The 19,303-nt window shown below is 44.4% G+C and overlaps 1 protein-coding gene across 1 annotated transcript in view; it reads left to right on the forward strand.

Moving 5' to 3' along the window:
* The first annotated feature begins 1,612 nt into the window (after nucleotides 1-1,612).
* Nucleotides 1,613-19,303, forward strand: part of LOC8051713 (serine protease 30) — a 170,255-nt gene continuing 152,564 nt past the window's right edge. The window contains exon 1 of the mRNA XM_029990635.3: nucleotides 1,613-2,157. The gene's annotated coding sequence lies outside the window, so the exon portion shown is untranslated. The remainder of the gene's footprint in view (nucleotides 2,158-19,303) is intronic.

The following is a 19,303-nucleotide window of genomic DNA, read 5'->3' on the forward strand; positions in this document are numbered from 1 at the left end:
GCATAAACGTCGGTGAGGTAACCTTTGAGTGCACATAAAGAAACCATTCCTGGTAGAAATCCCTGAGCCTTACACTACAATGTATCCCGTTTCGTATGTGCTGATTTCAGATGTTTCATTTGTAATTTATTTTGATGTTGCAATTTGTCATTTATAATTTCCGAACCGGTTCAGCGCTCCGAACCGGTTCGCGGATCGAATTTATCGAACCGGAACTGAACCGGAACAAAATAAATTTACTTGAACCTGAACCGTAACCGAACCCGTATTTTTTTCGGTTCGACACACTGATATATATATATATATATATTACTTCAGGATCTCAATTCTTAAAGTTTAGACTAAGGCGAGCACCTAAGATCCCACCCCCATGACACGCAGTTAAGGTAACTAGCGACTTAAAAAATGTAATTCGCTCTACAGAGTTTTTATGGGCAAACGCCGTCATTTGATGGGCCGCGGATCATCGTTAAAATGCTTGAAACTCACCACGTACTGCGTTTCTCAATTGCACAGTCACGAAGTTGTTAGACTTAAAAAAAATTGTCATAGAAAAAAAAAAAAGTCCATTTCAATTTTTAAGAGACACCCACCCGTCCTCTTCCTCACAGTGCACGCGATGACTCAGTGACTGCAATCTATGGAGAGTTTACTGCCTCACGATACACAAAATGTTTTCATACCGAAATCCGCACATCTGCACTGCGACACTGATAGCGTGCATTGGGGGGGCCCGATGTCTCGGCGTATATATAGCGCTACTGCGCCAACCTGTTCTCTAGGCCTCTTTATTCGGTAGACTCTGTCCCGATCCGCTTGTTCAGCGAATAGAGAGGCGTTCAAACATTTTTAAAATCCGCAAAAAAAAAAAAAAAAAATTAGAACGGCAATGTGGGTAATAATTTCTCTAACTGAAAATCACTGGAATAGAAACCGCTCAAGTATCCGCTCTATTAAAGAACCGATCGAGAACCGTGCTTCTCGGGGCATAGGCAACTTCCCGGGACAACAACCAAAAAAAAAGTTATATAACAAAACGCGAGCCAACACACATCCATACCCACCGTGCGTGACATCGCACGCAAACGACATCGTAGGTTGTTCCGTTATAAGAACCGGAAATCGGCAGGAAGAAAAAAACGGACCAACTCGTCAGCCCCACGCGAGACCAGAAGGAACGAAAAGCCGAGGCACGTAAAAAAAGAGACGCCGCAAAATAGGAGCCAGCCGCGGAGATCCGGAGTTACATAGCCTTACTGAAAAACCGAGGCATCGGATGTAGCTCGATCGTGCATGTCCCTCTCAAAGCCCGCAGCCAGCCAGCACGCACGACTGTGATCCCACGTACCCAAATCTTTCGATACCGGCGAAGAAATAAAGAATAGGTCACGTGGCACGGGTCCCAGGGTGTACGGTTCGACACCTCCCGGTCGGCGAGAGTGGAAGGATACCGCTGGCTGAGCACGGTCCCCCGCTTCCTCAGCGAGAGAGAAATCTCAAAGTGGACCGTAGCTCCCGCGAAGAAATAAAGACGGCAGCGTTACGGAGGGGGGGAGGGGGGAAAAGAGGCCCAGCGCCGGATGGTTCGTCGACTGGATGCAGCAACGGCGCTCTCCCTCGCCCCTTGGGCTGTAGGTTGCTCTGTCCTGATTTCGGGTCGGCAGGCGAGCAGCCCGTCGCCGCGCCGGCTCCATTCCAGTGCCCGTTCGTCGGCTCGCCGTTTCGGCCCTCGCTGGACTCGTTTGCACCCGAGAGCGCGCCCCACGGAACGCCAACAATAACCCCGAGGATTCGCGACCGGCCGGACAATTACGCCGGCAACCGCCGGACCCTGCCTCTCTTCTCCCACCCCACGCAACGCCTCTGGTGCACTGGTGCGCGGGACGGTAACACAAACAGAAAGGAAGTTTGACGGAGGCCCCGCGTCGAGGAGTCGCTAAACACGCGGCTGCAATACTTTTTTTTTTTTTTTAAGAAGTTCGCACATTGATATTTGGTGTGGAGGCGCACAGCGTGGAAGACGGTGTGGTTGATGGTTGGGTCGGTGAGGACCGCGTCGTCGTCGTCGGTTGTGGTCGGAGTCCCAGGATCGCCGCTTTGTGGATTTCCCTTCGCTTCGCCACGGGGGCACTGTGCGAATTCTGGATAACGACAACGGTGAGTAGGCGCAGCATGTTTACTCCAGAAATAGCGATGGACGGACATTTTCTCGTGGTTGGTGTTTCTCTAAATCCTTCAATTATACTGTTTGCTTTTGCACTCGACAAGGCACACGTGTTTCAGGCTCGAGTGTTTTTCAACTTTTACTTAAAACTGTTATACTATTTAGGCAGAATGTTTTACCACCTAATATTTTTTTCTTGTTGCTAAACTCACATGTATCGACATTGTGTTTGCCAAGCGTGAACTCAAAGTGCCCTTCTTAAAGGAGAACAGTATTAATAATAGCGCCACCGTTCGATGCACACAATTAAAGCTCTGAAGTTAAATTAAGACTGTTCTACTAACGTAACACATAAATATACTTCGTTTTATACTTATTGTCTTAGAAAAGATAACAAGTTCCGCCTCTTGCTCGCATTCGGTGCTCCCTGACGTGTTTCCGTTGCGCGTGCGCCCAAGTCTTACCGGAGGTAGAAAGTTGGCACTAGAGGTGGAGCTTTCGCTACATTCTTAACCTGTCATCGACTATTAGCCTCGTGCGCGACCAAAAGCGTCACTGTGGTCGGCCTTCCACCGTTGACCGAACACTCACTATGAAGCCTTTGCCGGAAATAATTTTTCTTTCATTGACGGAAAAAGAAAGAAGACCAATCTCAGACTGAATTTCGACAGTGTTGGTTTCAGTGCGCGATGACTCCGAGCTTCAAACGTGTTTTTACCCTCATCATCGAACGAGTCGTTCGCAAGAGATGAAAACTAGCCACGATCAAAAACTCGTGACATCATGGCGAAGGAAAATGTTGCAGTGACGTCACGGATAGGAACGATAAGGCGGTGCCACCGAAACATCTCAGCGTTAATGATGTAAAACGCTCGCAAAGGTACTGGCGCGAACGCCTGGATTCGTCTCTAGTCGTTGACAAAATAAGAACGGCATGGCGTCTTTTGTTTTTTTATTTAATGCCCGGCCTCCAGCACGCGATTGCTGCCTTCCACCGTGCTTTGGCAGCGCGTGCACCCTCAACGTTCACGGGAGGCTGAAGTTTTATAGAAGGTAACAAGATTGTGTTGGAGGCGGGTCAACTGAAAAATCTCCCTGCCATTTTCGTCCTGTGACAACACTCTCATACTCGAACGTCAGCGCGTTCGAGACAACCGCAACATAAATTCAAATACTTGCACCAACTAGACAGCTTTGTGCGTTAAGTATGAAAATGAGTTGCTGCGTTTCTGAGAGTGCGTTCACTGCAAATCATTAGACGTGCGCTCGCTTATGTAGACTGCTCGTAAAATTCCTCACTTCGTGTTTTATGTCGCTTCCTAACTTCTTTATTACGTAAAAAAAAAAAAAAAGGAACACGCGGACTGAAGCTATATTTAAAATACATTTGTGTTATGTTACAATGCGAGCTAAACATGGCGTCCGTCGCATACGTCTAGCACGTCACGAGTTGGAGGGTGCAACACGAACGACGAAGTGCGAGTGGCCAGCGAGGCGCTGCAGCCACGCGGTCTCGCGAGTCGTTGACATTGAGTGCGCAGCAAGCGCCTGGGTTTCGCGAGGGAGATCGAGGTCTGTGTTGTCATTACCGCCGGCTTGAGCGACATGTCAAGTTGAAGGACGACAGCACTCTCGGTCGACAGGTCTTTGACCCGCTTCTGCTCCGGTCTTGCGTTTGCATCCCCGTTTTCGGCGAAACTTTTACCCTGGCCAACGCACGCTCGACGTTCAAAGAGGGGCGTGAGAATGCCACTGCTTCGCTACTTTCACGCAAAAGTATCTGGAAGTTACACAAAAAAGTACGAGTGTCTCATATCGCGAGTACTTCAGTAAAATCGCAAAAAATTAACCAATATAAATAATTAAATTGATTCTATCTTTTCCACATTTTCTTCGTAACATTGTATCATGTGACAAAAGGCTTTACGCAAAAAAAAAGATGGGTGAGGAAGTTGGTGATTCCATTTTGCGTTGGCAAGTGCGCAAAGAAAGCAACGAGCGCAGTTTTCTCACATATTTTGACATCGTGCAAACATTAAAGCATAAAAGAAGCAAACTTCATCTTGCGATTTCACTACAGCGTGAGTAATGTCTTTATTTCACTTTACGTTTTGCTTTAGTGCAACGGGCGTGCATATATGGATGCTGCAATACGGCGTTTTGTTGAAGTCTCTATATATATTCGTGGCGAATATCATATGTCCCCGAATAGTGTAATCCCGGAATATCGTGATCCGTGAAAACGCTTAAAGTCGTTACTGCAGCCGCTCCAATTTGAATTATCCCGAGATGAGAGACAAACTCGCCTTGTCAAATCACTAGCCCGTATCTTGAGCACATACTCAATTTTGATCGAGTTCACATTTCAGATTGAATATTATAAAAAAAAATGAAAAAAGAATCGATATTGCGTAACAGTCTGCAGCAACACGAAGAGCAGAACAAGTTCGATGAATGATCGGAACTTTAGAAAGTGTGGAATGTTTTTTTTTCCGAGATAATATTTGTGGAATGAAATTTTTCGATATGGTATTTTTAATATATTCGGCCTCTCGTTTGCACGTGTGGTAGCCATTGACTTCGTAATGCAGGACACGGCGCTTGTCATATATACAGAGTGAATAGTGCGGTTCATGAAGATGCCATTGCCATCACTTTCATCTTGATAGGGTAATTATAATATTTTATGCGTAAATACGTGTCCCTATAACGTCACCGGTGCACGTGCTCAACTTGTTATCAATATTTAAGTTGTACGCCTTGTAAGTATAACAGGCTGAGGTTGAGCTAGTTGGTACATAATTTAGGTAAATGGTCAGCTAGAACAAGAGGGACAAACACAGACAGGGAGAAACAGAGACATACACACCGCTGACTATCAACTAAGACTTTATATTTCTTCTTCATCACTGTGACCCACAAATTCACACCTAAAGTAATGCCAATGAATGACCCTAAATCCTTACAGTACACTAATAAATGAAAATACTGATTAAATAATATTAAATTAAAATTGAAACTAATTAATTACATTAAATTATTGATTATTAATTTTGGTCCAACCCACAGACCACCGCCGAAACATATCCCTCCTAGTCCCTTTCACGGCGCCGTGCCACACTGCAAAAACTGCCTTTCTTTCTTGCTGACCGTGATGGAGGGCATGCTCCTCCATCACGGTCAGTATACTATTTACTATCAGGGTAAGTATACTATTTCAAAGTGTACGAAGGAATTAACAACGGATGTAAGTTGCTAGAGCGCATAATTGTCCAGGTTTTGTAATCTTGCAACTAATCCACTGATTTGTCTAGTACTTCGTTCACACAAAACGACAACAATTTTACCCGATGATTTTATGTCAAACATTTGTTCAGTTGGTTAGGTCGTTTTCCTGAGATTACACACGGAACTGAAACGGCTCAATAATTCAACAGTTTCCTTCGCATTTGAGCTGACGTAAACTGAAATGTGATAACATCCAAGCGTTTCAGATAACGTCTTTTGCAGAGTCGTTATCGCTCTGGGCTGGCACTTCGAAGCATGGTTTGAAGTGGCAGTGCATGTCCCGATGCCAGCCCCATTTAGCGAGCAAGGGACCTCCTCAAACTCAAAACCACTTGGCTGATCGGGATGCTTCACTGCGCTGTGGAGATTCAATAGTGTCATATTCGAATCTTTATAAATCACCTCTAGCGCTAGAGCGGTCTACAACTCAAATATTTTCATAAACATCGCTCAGCTGGTGCCTCAGTGTTTATTTACGAGACATATGCTTCCGCTGAAAGACGTCGTCCATGTTGTTTGTACCCCGGTCACATAAAGGCGACGAGGCCGCCACCTCGAAGTGGAGAAATTTACGCTCGACTTCCTACTCGATTTCTGTTTCAGACACTTCCTTCGAGACGATCGTTCCTTGTCAGCAGGAAAAAAGGGTAGCATTTCAAACATTCCGGTCTCCGGGCGCTATGATAGCACCAGCCTGCGACCTGGTTCTCGGTTTTTCCCTGTGACTATGACCTGTGTATTGCGTGATTAGGCTGGAAGTTCAAAGCAAAAGAGATAGAAATGTATTGGCCTATCAGTTTACCCTGATTAGAGAAAAGTCGGAGCATCTTAGCACTGCTTGAAGCCCTTCTTTCTGGTATTCAAGAATATGCGCTGCTGTAGAGACATTACGTCAGGAATAGGGGCTCCCTTCAAATGTTGAAACGTTGAACGGAACAAAGAGTACACGCAATGGGATTTTTTTTTTTTTTAATGCTGCAGAGTTTTTGTTCTTGCTCTATTTATCTACCGATGAAAACATAACGGTTCATTAATCTGGCACCGGCATTTAATTAGAATATCGTAGAAAAACCATTAACCTGATCAGAGCAAAGAAAACTTATTCGCGAAATTTAAATCTTTAAAACAACCTTAAATGGAGTATTAAAAAAAAAGTAGCAACATCATAAAAGTGAGCATCAAAACTTGATAATTGTCGAAATCTCACAAGTGCTAGTCTGGCTCCCGGCTCTCTCCCTCGAAAAACTTAGAAATTGCAATTAAAATTTTAGATAAGCGATAGATGCAAAATAACTCGATGCTGTTAGCCCGAAGATAGCACTGAACCTTCCTTATGTTTGTATAAGAGGTGGCGAGTAACTTCAAATATAAAATTAATAAAAATATAATTTACTTAGAACTAACAATTATATATACAAAATGGATGCTTCTAAAACAAAATGTATCAAATATTGTTACCGAAAAATGTTAAACGTTCTCGCTGCCTTTCGAACTGTCATGAAATCTATACGGGGTAACTGAAAGCAGCTGCTTAAGGAAAGGGAAACAGTCTGCAAGAAACCATATAGAAACGTCCCACTTAATCTTTTGATGGTATACGAAAACAATTGTAATAGTGTACGATGCCTCTCAATTTTCAAGCAGCTACGCGAATGCATTTTCTGCCGGCTCAAGGGTTATTCTGATGGTTGCTGCTCATTCTAACCGGTAAATTACTTACTGCTTCGTCATCTACGCAAAACAGGGCAGCTAATACAGTTGATTTGGCAAATGAAAGATTGCCGAGTCGAGGTCAATTGTGAAGTATTTATGTCGCTCAACGATGACGCCAGGTTGGCGGGGCACTCTACATTCATATTATAGACAATTAGAAAATTAGCTGCTGTTCATTTTATTTCCGATCTTTCTTCAATCTGGAATCCCAGGTGGGACAAGCAGATGCAAAATGCGTTAACTTGGAACTTATTTTTCTGAAAACTCCTATGTTGAATACTTGATCTTTTTCTCTTTTTTTACTTTTGTATCATATTACTTGAAGTTTTCTTGGCCTCGTAAATTGACTCTCAGCATGGTTGCTACAAAAGTTCAGACTGACTAGCTGATTTTTCTCTACTACACTTGGTTAGACGTATAATCATATGTCTTCAGCATATTTCTAATTTTGCCTGAGATCTGATATTCTTTGTTGTGAAAACAGCCCACACCAAAACAGTACGTACAGCGACAACTTGCACAGCTTAATGGCAACATTTGATTCAGCCCTAAACTTAGCTCTAGCTGTAGTGACAGTAGCTAGATTTAAGTTCTTCTCAATGGACGATGTGCAAAACCGAGGTGCCCCTCGCGGCTCAAATGCATTCTGAGTAACATTTGTCAACGAAGATTTAAGTTTCGATTTCCTTCATCGGTCCGCGGCCAACCGCAAGTGGACACTGCGGACCTGCACCACGCCACTCAACCCAGCGTACCTCGCCGACCCTTTGTAGGTTGACCTATGTGTGCAGGTGATACACTATGTATACTTCTCCTCTCGTGACTTTATCAGGCAGTAACTGATTCAAGGCGAAGGCAAGCCACGTTGCTCCAGCGAAACTAAACGTAATGTAGATGGATGTACACTGCTTTACACCCCGACTCCTTGGGGGTGTTAAGTTTCGACTTCGACAGACTTCGACAAAGGCCAGCACTTAGATTAGCATCGGGCTTTCGCAGTGTCTTCATGTCGTGCTTTATTCGTCGTTTTTAGCCATCTTCTTTCACTTTCATTACCCCGATTCGTTTGGGCTCTTGCTACCACCTCGCCTCCCTCTTTTTTCAACTTCCCTTTGCCTTGAATTGGCTGCCGTCTGATAAAGTCGCAATAAGAGAAGTATACTCACTGCATCACATGCACAAGTAGGTCATCCTACGAAGACACGGCGAGGTATGTTGCGTTGAGGGGCGTGACGCAGGTCCGCGGCGTCCGCTTGTGGCTGGCCACGGTCCGATTCAGGAAATCGAAACTAAAATCTTCAACAAAATATAAACACTGCGATACTGGGGGAAATGAAAAAATACGGACAAATACAAAGGTCTCAAACACAACTTCGATGAGAAATGTTTCCAAGAATGCTTTTGAAGCGCTAGATGCACCTCGGTTTTGGGCATTGTCCATTGGTTAATTAGTTTCGCTACCATCTTGCAACAACATGACAACATGAGCCAGTTCACTATTGACAATCTCTGGAGAAACATTACACCTGTGATCTAGTGTTCCTTAAGCGTTCTTTGACATCATGTTTCTGGGACATCTGACAGCTCAACACACCCTGTACTTTATCCTATTGGCGAGGGGATCGAACGATAGGGGCACTAGGTCCAGCTTGTTTTCCCTGGATTTTTTTTTTTTTTTTTTTTTTGTGTTTACCAGCACAAAACAGTGCCCTAGATTCTTTACTTCATCGCTCTCGATTGAGCGCGGGGCAAATATTGGGCATGACTCGTGCCCAACATTTAGCTGCGTCCGCGATTGGCTTTAATGATTGATCATGAGTCCCAGTCGAACGCCGACGTAGCGCTGGGCTACATGGGTCGAGCGATGCGCATATACGCAAACAAATGGTCTATGTTGTCGTTGTCCCCATCGGCGAGCTTTTAAGTCAGCCACTAGGGGCTCGACGGTTGGATCTATTTCCCCATAGATGCAGGCTGAAAATAAATGCAAACTTCTGAATCAACATATTTTCTTGAGAATGTGGAAACACAACAGACGACATTATGATAGTCTCGAGGGCCGTTAGCCTCACTTAGATATAACACGTTTTTTTTTTTTTTTTTTTTTTTTTTTTTTAATACCGTTTTGAATGAAAAGAAACGCGTTGTGCAGAGTTCGTTCAGGCCTTTCTGATACCGGGGTTTGCCAACGTTCACGATATGTAATGAAAGGATATTACAATTGCGGGGGCAAAACATTTTCAGTTCTAATAAGCATTTCCACGTGAAACGTGAATTTTTATTTGGTGAAGAATGCTATAACAGTAGAGAGAAAATCCAGGCAATATTTATTAAAAAGTTATTTATAGCTTTTTTTTCAATAACCGCCATGGTATATATTTATGCAGTAGGCAATTAGTCTGCCTCAAAAAGCGTCTGGTGTCTCAGCTGTAGATGAGCAATTTAGCCAGTGCGGTACAACCGCTAGCCTGGGCTCTTTAACGTGAAACACGCAGTAGCGATTCATGACCGTACGCCGGTATGATGCTCATCTAGATCGAAACGGGCAGGGGTGGGGATTGAACACAGAATCCCTCGGTTCTGCGGCGCGAGCTTTCGCTCCATGTGCTCCGAGCTGGTGTGCGCTAGCCCACTCGGCCGCCGATCCCACCCCAACCACCCCGCTTTTTTTTTTACAGTTTCCGTCTATATCTTAGCTAACAGCAAAAAACAACAAAAAAAAAATGCTCATCTATTGAGTTTGATTTGGTGGTGATTTCCGAATTTTAGAATACGTAAAAACTGATTCTGTAAAGCTCTCGATGTACATTAACCAATCCCTCTTCCCCCGAAAAGAAGGAGCGAACTTGGCGTATCAAGAAGACGTACACCATATAGCACGCTGCGCATTTCACTTAACACTGTGCCATACCCATCAACGACAAGCTGCTCTCGCTCGTAACCAAAAATCTGCCCCGCATTCCCTTAACTGCCCCTCGACGGCACTACATTGAGCTTGATTTTCCCCGATGGGCACAGTCAGAGCTTGTTTCTGTCCAATATACGCGACTTGGCATTAGGCTCTCTGCTTTCAATCAAGCGATCGCGGTTATTCTGCTTTGTTTGCCCTGTTTGTTCCCCCGTGCATCCGCATCTGTGGTGCTTTGGAAGGGATCCGTCTCACGGACGTCTGACCCAGATGCATCTGGAAGTCTCACTGCCGGTCGGGACAATTCATCGCTGCCAAGAAGGAAGAGGCAGCATTCTTATTTTTATCAAAACCCGTCCGACGAGACGTAAAATAACGCGTCCTGCTTCGGAGATGGCAACGCGTCAGATAAGCATGCGCATCGCTCGTGCCTTCCAGCTGGCCACAGCAGCGACGCTTTGCCTTCTCGGTCACGCGTGCTGACGTCGGTTTTTTGCGACGCCCCGGGGGGACAAGATAACGCTGCACGCGTGGAAAGCTCCCAACCTGCGATAGAGAGTTGGCAACTTTAAAGCGTCTGAGATGAAAAACCGAAGTGTCCACGAGTGGTTCGTACGACGGGGTGACCGGACTCTGTTTCATATTGAATATGACTGCTGCAGCCCACGCTACGCTCCGATGGCGGGATTGGTTTAGTTGGCTATCGCCCTCTAAACCGATCACGAACACAAGAAAAAAGAAAAATACACGGGATCCTAGTGATATCCCACACAGCCCCAAAGCCTGGTGATAGTTAGGGGAAAATATTGGCTAAGGGAGGGCGGAATCATATATTTGTCTTTTAGACTTAGGCTAGGTAGCGCAAGCTGCCGCCCGTTACAAAGGGTATAGCCAATAACATCCGTCCATTCACCCATCCATGGGCGATTCACACTGTGCGACTGTGCGTGATTGATTCAGCCAAGAATAGCAAACGCACAAATACGACGATCTCCATGACGATGCACTTTTGATGCTGCTTGCTTGGCTCCGTCGAATCGTAGCGCCGTCTGCGATCGGGGTGGCAGTGAACACATTGTAAATCTTGCGATCAATAATCGCAAAACGCGAGGTCATAGAACATTAGCTATAGGGATATCAAGATATATTTATTGCCGCAGGCAAGATTGGCTTAACACTTCAGGTTCACGAGCGTACAAGTGCCTCTTTCGTGCGACGAAATATGGCGGTGCGTAATGCTTGGAGCGGTGATCGGACACTCGTGTTGCCTGTGACTGCGTGAGTCGTCCTTGGCGTAGAACTTACGCTTTCCCCTTTGTAGTGATCAATGCAGAGCACAAGTTCGTCTGCTTCTTTTGTAGGGGCTGCGGTAACGTCAGAACGCCGAGCTAGCCTATAATTGGCTCTGATTGAAGGATAGTGGGTAGACTTCAAAACAAGCTGCCTTGAGGTCTACGCACTATTCTTTAATCAAGACCAAGTACAGCTCTGCGTTCTGACGTCACCATCACCCCTTGCAAAAGAAGCAGACGAATTTGCCCACCGCATAAGTTTTTACTCCTGGTTGGTAACTTTTTTTTTATTTTTCAGCGATAAAATAGAACAATGTTTCATTCGAGTGAAAGTTTGGAGTCTTCGCTTCCCCTAGAGCACATAACGTTTCGACAAAATCTCCATCAGCGGCGATGCACTTCCAGGTGCACCAGACAGGGCTTGCCGTCGTAGAAGAATGATGGCGGCTGTTGACGAGACCAATGCCACGCTGGAGGAGCTGCAGTTTCAAGATGTTTTGCCTCCTTCACCTTACAGCCCGGAACGTGCGCCATCAGACTTCTGGTTGTTTTCTAAGATAAAGTAACATCTGGAGGGTACACTGTTTGCATCTGACGACGAGATTACCGATGCAGTCCGCCGTTGGTGTTGTCGACAGCCGCCTTCCTTATTCTACGACGACACGCAGGGACTAGTGCACCGGTAGCAGAAGTGCGTCGCCGCCAGGGAACTTTATTGAAAGGTTATGTGCTTCTGGGAAGGAAGATAGTAGAAACTTTCATTCAAATGTATCATCTCTCAATTTCATCACTGAATAAAATGTTACAGCCTAGGAGGCAAAACCCTTTGAGCACTATCCGTGTTTTGCTCCGAACTAAAACGCCTTCCGAGTTAAAACGCCTTCACACACTACTCGAAGGAAGATAGTGCAAACATAATATTGACGTTGTTTAATGTTTAGCTCATCGGGGATGACATATAGCTCTATACTCTTAACGCATAACACGACGCCCCATACTACTACATTCCACTACATTAGGCGCTTCGATGACGGTTTTCACGTACCTGCTCCACGAGTAGTAATTTTAGTGCGCTACTACTCTTCTCAAGTGCTTAAAGTCTTTCTGAAAATGACTGATTTAGTGGTTTTCGATGACGCTCAGCAACTTTCTAATTGGAATCATATGTCTATTTCCACTAATTAAAAAGTTAATTAACACGTTTTAATTGATTATCTGGCTAATTAGTAGGTTTTTGGCAATTCCTGACGTCCGCCGTTGCTGGTAGTTTGTTCCCGAAGAGAGTTTCTTCTTTTTTCAATCGCCCTAATTTTTAGGATTTTTGAAAGTCTTCGCCAAAACACCCGGTATATATATATATATATATATATATATATATATATATATAAACAGCGATAGTATGTGCGTGTTAACTGTTCTTTGCGCCATCTTATGCATTCATTCTTACTTTCGTACCTGTCAGTTTGAACTAACAGAACGGTATCACCCTACTACAATAATAGCTCCTTTTCTTACATGCCATACTGGCGTACGTCATAGAAATCAAATCATGGTCATTCCTACGGACTCCCGCGGGCATAGCTTAAAAAAAAGTGACATGCCATCGCGCAGGAGCTTGATCATCGAGGTGGCAGGAATACAAGATGCATGTAAACAAGAAATACCGAATCTTGGCGGTTGGTTTATGTAGGTTGATGGAAGACTTACGTATAACGAATTAATGAAGGTTCTCACCAAGACGCTTAGCACGTCATAGACAAAATCAAGTTTGTTTTAGTTTTCTAAACCGCTGATCTCACTTCCGACTGACCCATAACTTTGCAGGGCACGTTTTGGACTCAGCATAAATTTGTGCCTATAAAAACAAAACTGTTAGGTGATAGTAAATATTGTCTTGGTTTGGGAATTGAACATTTTCCCCCGTCCCCAGTCTTTGAGTTGTGGTAGGCTACACATACAAAAAGAACGGCAATGGTCAAGGAAACAGTTTATTTTTGTGTAAATGTTTTAAGTGATAGCGAAGCTGACCGAAACCTTTTACATCCTTTTGGATTAAAACGCGTTTTCTGAGGGTGCAAGCACGGGTACAAGGAAGAGCGACTGAGCACATGCATTGACTGACTCACTGCTTAGCTCTACTGAAGCACAGCAGACCACATAGGGGCTTTCTGATAGTCTGCATCGGAATTCGGTAAGAACGATTATTGTATGAAATATAAGCCCAATAACATCTGACATGGTAAATCTTTATGCAGAAATATCTTTATCTATCTTTGAAATCTGAAATACAGGTTCGATAAAAGTGGTCATTCAACCACACGACTGTGAAAATGGGGCCTTTAACGCGCGTCACGTAGAAGTTATTACAAAACTTTACGCTGACTCGGATTTTAATCTATTTGAAACGGGTCTGGATAGGGTTTGCGAAGGCCAAACTTTCCTTTAACAAGTAATTCAACCATACAACTGTGAGCCTGGGGCCTTTAACGATCGTTACGTAGATAATATTACAAAACTTCACGCCGGGGCGGTTTTTAATCAGTATGAAATGAGTGTGGATAGGGTCTGCGAAGACCAAACCATCCTCCAACAAAACACCCCCCGCCCACCAGCCCCACCCACCCAAAAACAAAAATATTTTATGAAAGAAAGGTAAAAAAAAAAAAAAAAAAAATTGCATCAGCTCCAAAGAGCGAACATTTATGTTCCTACAAACTATAGCACTATAGTATGTAACCCTTACTTGCTTAAAAGAAATGAATCATTCTTCCACTGGGTCCTCATGAACAACCATCAGAAGATATTGCCGCACTCTCGGATACAAGCGGCGAGAGTATCGCAGTGATTACCGTGCTTATATCTCACGCGGCAGTCACGGGTTTCAATCCCAGTAGCGAGCCTTTCTTTTATTGTTTCGTTATGTCTCTGGAAGGGTCCGGAAAGAACTCGAAAGCCCCCTTTATTTTACGCTCGTGCATAGTATTATTCTTGTAGGCTCTGGGTGGTAGGCGATGTGCGCTACCCTTGCTATAAAAGAGCCTTCCCGTTGCTGCCGAGCCGCAGTCTTTCGCCAGCGCTCGATTCAGCTGTGACGTCGCCGTCGAGGCCCGCGACACCTGTCCCTCTGTTTGTTGCTTTTTTGGACACAGGTTCGCCCTATTAAACGCATGGTTTTCTACTGCATTAACCGTCTTTCTGCCTGTCATTCGTGACAATATATTCTGGAATTTTCGAGGATTCACAAACATTACCCAGGAGCAGGACCTGACTGACCGGGCAACCACCACTTCTGGTTTATACCGACTTCAATGTTGTACTTGCGTTCTTAAAAAAAAAAAAAAAAAAAAAAATTGTGCTCAAAATGCAAGAATCACAAGTAGCAGTTGCTGGAATAAATCCATTTCTACCTGAGGCACGCTAATCGATTCTCCCGACTAATTCGTTTTCCGTGTACGACCTCTTGTAGAACTTGCGGTCAAAGAAGGGTATACAAACCCAAAACAGCGCCGCGGCGTTCTTTTTATAGCAGCCATTTACCGCACATTCGTGCTCCCAGTGTCCGGTATGGGCCGTCCTTACGGAGCGCTGCTTTCTGGGCTCGCACACAAACATAATAAACAAAGAGGAAAAGTCTTGTAGCGCATTCGTATAATGTACTTATTCTTCTTTTTTCCTTGTTTGGGAGCGGATTTAGCAATATCTCGAGGGTGGGTAAAGAAAATACGATTTCTTGCAAGAAAATGGCAACATAAAACAGAATACTAACCGACGTCTTAAAAAACACGACGTGTAGTGAGCCAGAATCACCTCATTATCACCACCTGACCAATAACACTGCGGTATTCGCCGATAAGAACGCCGGAGAAAGAACTGTGAAGCAAAAATTGTGAACAAAATAAGTGTATTAAATTCAGTGTTTATTTTCAACGTGCTTACTAACAGCTCGAAGGTTTTTGCGGTAAAACACGAAACATATCCGCCGACGAATATTTGGATTCACGCTCGCGATCAATGAGTTTCGTGACGGAGCTTATCATCACTTGCGAATGACAGGTTCTATTGTGTGCTTAAGAAGCACAGTTAAAGCTTGGAGTCATCGCATTTATTGAAATTCAACGTCATGACAACGTAATTTCTCAATTCGCTTTTGATTTGAGGAGAAAAGCTAAGGAGGAAGATACTGAAAAATCATTTCATGATCCCTTTAAAAGGTATACAAAAGCTTAAAACTATACACATGCTTCAAGTCCATACACACGTCTAAAAAGGGACATAGTAATGCAAAAAGGTACGAATGTTGCGAAACTTCGTGTTTAAAACATTGGATTTGTGATGCCGGTGATATATCTGGGTATATAATATCTGGTTAAAATACTCTACGATTTCCAGAGCTTGTGCCAACAGGAATACAGAAGTGTAGAGAAGCAAAAAGAACAGCACTGTTTATTGATCCATGAACTAAACTATGCAAACTTTTAACATCCCACGTGGACTTCCTGCTATATATATAAAGTGCACAATATTAGTCTAGTTAAAACCAAATTATATCCAAAATAATATTTTCGATTAAAATATTTGTCGTAGATTATCCGCAAAACTGTTTTCGTATGTCTTCAATATTTTCACTTGCTGTGCTAGAGGTGGAGTTCCAAACGACACATGCAAGTTTAAGTTTTGACGAACATCAGTACTGAAGAGCCTCAACGGACAATAATGAGCGGTAAATAATCTAGTTCAAAGGAGCCAATATTCCCAACTTGCAGAGGCACTGGCTAACAATGCAGTTCATGTCAGAAAAAAAAAAAAAAAAAAGGTTAGGGTCCACAAAATTCTTTCGATATCTTACTGGTGTTGTGCTAGCTATAGCTTCATTTCCCAGACAATACACATAAAATAATGGGTTATTGTGTGTTGACAAAAGCATCACTTGGGTTTGGCGGGAATTCAAACGTAGATTGTTCGAGATGCATCAATATTGTACAGAACAGACATCAGCTCGCAGCAAAGTACAGTCGGTGATAAAGTTCACAACAAGTCGCACCCAGCATTTCTGGGTGACTATTGGTGAGCCGTTAAGGCACTTGAGATCGATAATCAAACATTCGGCGGGTGCCCGTGAGCGCACGCTTCTGAGATAAATCGAGGAAAACCCGAGAAAGTAGACGACCCGGAAAATACGCAACTTTTATGGCTACGTCATGAAAATAGATTCAGCGGCATGTGTGTGGGTCACTTTGTTTCGGTGGCAGGGGCGTGCTTTACAGACAAGGATCACCTCTTATAACCATCGCATGTTATTACGGAGGCCGTATAAATTCGTTTGGTTACACTGGAGGGCAACATATTCGCAACTTTAAGATTGTCTTACACTCAAAGACCTCAAATGTAGCCTCACAAGCCCCGGTTTGCATAGTTCTCCGATATCCATCGACTTATCACTCAAAAGATGGAGAGAAAAAAATCCCCGCCTCTTTATTTAGAAAGGCATGATTCATGAATGATTCAACACCTGTATAAAAACTAGGTACCACTATGCAAGGACGGGCAAAGCTGTCTAGCCGCCTCCCGTCCTTCGCGATTTTTTTATAGTATATCACCCTAGTCACGCACCTGTCCTGTTTCCTTCAGAGGAGCCCCCACTCTTAGTCCTTTGTAGGGCAAGACGAAAGCATTCTTGTAAAACGAACAGAGGGTTGTGGTTGAGAGTATCAGGAAGCGCTGACTCTGGGTGACGTTGTTCTCCGACTCGATCATTATCTCAAAAAAGCTTAGTACACCGAGTTAGTGAAAGGACACCCGAAAGAAAACAAGGGCCGAACAGCGCACGTTTTATTATGTTCAGAAAACACAGCAACTATAACGAGTCAGTCGCCAAGTTGCCTTCCTGATCTATTCGCTTTTGTTGAACCCCGTGGCACAAAAGGCGGACGGCTCGTTCGTCCAGCGTGCCTTATGTCTCCTAACGACATGCGCGAGCTATACACTCCGCTTCACATTGCGATGGACCGCGACGAACGCGACGATACCATCCCAGCCAATACGACGCTGCGAAGATATCACGTGATCGCCCCTCCCCCCCTCCCCCGCGCGTTGCTGCGCCGCTCCCGAAGGGCACGTGATACTCACACATCGCTGGATAGGTCGGGATGGCTCGTACAATCTGCTGCACTTTATCGGAAGGTGAAAGGAGTATGAGTAACACCGCAAGCCCCGTCCCACGGTGCTCGCATCTTCAGCGCGGCGAACGCGGCAGCTTCCCGCCGTACAGATGAGAATCTGGGTCAGCGATTAATTCGAGGTTCGCTGAGTCGGTCTGGGGAAGAACACTTGCCGCCAGCCAACCGATAAGTCGGCACGTGTCGACGGCGGTGAGCTAAGCTTCATTTTTTTTTTTCTCTCAATTTTTGTGCCATTAAGAGGATCTTCGGTGTAAGTTTCATAGAGCATGCCCAGAAATCAGCGAAGAGCAGATTCATTGCTTCCGCGTAAATTCGAGTAAGTGGTTGATTCTGTTCTGAATTACTTTCACTACTCAACAGAAAGAAAGAAGAAAAAAAAAGTTCGTTTTCAGTGCGGTTTGGATTGGGTTCGGGGATAGGGACAGTCTGTGAATTCCCCGAAAACTATGGCTGCCTAAAAATCCTCAAGAAAGGTAGTCATTGGCATCTTAGAATCGCCGAGTGTGGCGAGTCTCGGTCATCTTAAATTTGCTCTCCGCAATCAATGAGATCGCGGAAGTAGCCAAAAGGAACGCTGTAGGACGAATCGCGCAGCAAAAGGCATGACCATAATAAGCATTGACCTGAGTTTCTTAAACTGTCACTCGCCATAGGGAGTATGATGGTGAAAAGCCATACAGGGCGTTCCTAAAAAAAGAAAACCGTGAATTTTTTTTTTCGCCGTGAAGCGTTTTTTGGTTATATATTCAGCATTTTGTGAAGCCCAGATAAACGCATGGCCGCGACGCTCGACACTGATTGGCTGACGGGTAAGAGAGAAGGAGTGAGGTGCTCGACGCTGATTGATTAATGGGGATGTCATGTGGCCAGAGTGGTATACGCGAGGGGAAGTGAGGTAGGCGAGGAGGGGCTCGACCACCCCTGCGCACTGAAGAAGAGGAGCTCGAGAGTAGGGAAGGATCTGAAAGATTGCCAGGTTTATCAGTCCGAGTGGCGGTATGGTATCGCTTCCTTCTAGGAACAAGTATCAAGTGTACACATGGTACGCGTTAAAGTATCCGGTGAAAAGCACCGTAAACATAGGTGTCTGGTGTCTAAAAACTGAAGGTTTTATGTTTGCAACGCATAGCAATTTCCGTAAATTTATAGGTCCGCGTAAATATACTGTAGATTGCGGGAAGCTCCACCAGAATGTGTCTATCGCGTTTGGAACAGTACTCAACAGTTTGAAAACATGACGTTACCTTTAGTCGACGTCCACCTAAGCCTAATACCGTCAAAACAACAAATGACATAGTGGACGCATGTGGGACTTATCTCAGTGGAAACAGTTGTCAGACTTAAAAGAGCATATTGTTTTCTTTTTTGCAGACAACCTTTTTTTTTTGTTCTTATTGGAATATATATTACAAGAGCCCATAATGTAAATTCCTGTTTGGACGATATTAGGCTCAGGCGGTGGTCGGCTGATAGATAAATTTCGTCTTCCCCAATTATCTTTAGCTCCAGGTAACGTCTTGTTCTGGAAAGTTCGCGTTCTATCCTAACCGCTAGCGTCACATTGTCACAGAGTTTGAGCTTCCTGCGATGCGCATAGTAGTACATTTTGGTGCAACTGATAGTGAAAACCAAACCTGGCTGCATAAATAGTAAAAACAACCATGGTCGCCGAAAGCGCAAGAAACATAGGGCGTGTCTCGCTTCGGAGTTCGTTTTTCAGCGTTCTTATCGGGAAATGCAGCAGTCTCTTCGGCTACGG

This window comes from Ixodes scapularis, unplaced genomic scaffold (assembly GCF_016920785.2).
Source record: "Ixodes scapularis isolate PalLabHiFi unplaced genomic scaffold, ASM1692078v2 PGA_scaffold0__279_contigs__length_252992795, whole genome shotgun sequence".
Classification (NCBI taxonomy): Eukaryota; Metazoa; Arthropoda; class Arachnida; order Ixodida; family Ixodidae; genus Ixodes; species Ixodes scapularis.